Here is a 1322-nt window from a genome sequence, read left to right as displayed (position 1 = left end):
GGGGGTGGGGGTGCGTGTACGTGTTTGTGTTTGTGTGGACACATGTATTTATTTCTCATTCAAGTCTTTAAACTCAGTATTTGTGTCCCTATTCATCTCGGGTTGGTACATATGCTAAGGGTTAGGGCGCCCCGGCTCTTAATCGATCAAATTGTTTTGATGGGGCATAAAAATCCAAAGTCAAATCAATCACTTAACGAATCCAAAGGTAGGTTGGGAATTTAACGAACGCACATGGTACATTGTGAACTTCCCCGACCAAATTGCAGACTATGAACTTTACGCAAAGTCAAGATAGATTGTGAACTTAGGCAACCAAAACTTTAGATTTTCTTGAGGCACGGTGTTTGCCTCTCAGTCAAAAGGTTTCGAAATCGATACCTGCCAGCTACGAAAAAAATAATTTTCCCTTTAATTTTCTTTTGTGCCCTCCATTCCTGTTCACTTGTCTTGTTCTGTGAACTGTTTTCCTCTTCCCTCCCCACCCCCCCCCCCTTTTTTTTTCCTCCAGCCCCTTTGCTCCTCTATCCCTTACTCCTCAACACTTCTGCTGATACTTCTACAGGCTTCTTCTTACCGCTGTCTTTTAGCCAAACCCCCAAGCTTAAAGTAGTTAAGATAGAACACCTAACCTGCTCAGATATCCGGGGAAAATCTCGGAGGTCCTCTGTGCACATTGCGCACGTTAAAGAACTCTTGATGGTCCTAAAATCGGTAAGAATAGTCGCACGAAAAAAACCAAAAATCATTTCTACCAAAACTGATGGGTTTAACGCCTCTATCGACACCTTTGGGTTATTTAAGAGGAAGGACCTTTGAGTTTCACGTCCATCTTCGAAAGGACCAAGCCAAATGGGAATTTCAGGTAAAGTGCCTTAACCAAAGACACAACGTCGGACCGAGCTGAGGCTTGAACCCATGAAGCTGCAACCTCACGATTACGAGCCTAACCATTAGGTTACCGACGCCACTCTACTAAAACTGAATAATATACTCTAGTAAGTATAAAAACATAAGAGTACCTTCAAAACTGGAATGTGGCTGCCTGAAGCAAGGGGCCCTACAAATTAGACAAATCGGTCACGTTTGTAAAAATCCGTTGCTCAGTCGACCACCTCTAAGATCTAGCAGAGGATCGCAAAGAAGAAAGGAGACAGTAGAATTGGGAACTGAACTAAATTTCGTGCAAAACTGTGAAATTAACCAACCCAAACGACGGGAAGGTGATCTTGATTAACCAATTCACATAGTGGGATTTTGAAACTACCAAAATGCGAAAGTTGCGGTTCAAAATTTGAGTGTGGTCTCTCCCACGACAGCCC

The 1322-nt window shown here is 43.1% G+C and overlaps 1 protein-coding gene across 1 annotated transcript in view; it reads right to left on the bottom strand.

Moving 5' to 3' along the window:
* The window catches only part of LOC101859704, a gene marked incomplete at its 5' end in the record, with an annotated part of 37833 nt that overhangs the window by 22692 nt on the left and 13819 nt on the right, over positions 1-1322 (bottom strand).

This window comes from Aplysia californica, unplaced genomic scaffold (genome assembly GCF_000002075.1).
Source record: "Aplysia californica isolate F4 #8 unplaced genomic scaffold, AplCal3.0 scaffold00167, whole genome shotgun sequence".
In the NCBI taxonomy this organism is placed as follows: domain Eukaryota; kingdom Metazoa; phylum Mollusca; class Gastropoda; order Aplysiida; family Aplysiidae; genus Aplysia; species Aplysia californica.
Note: the sequence above shows the minus strand (reverse complement) of the source record. Positions and strands in the feature narration are given on the sequence as shown.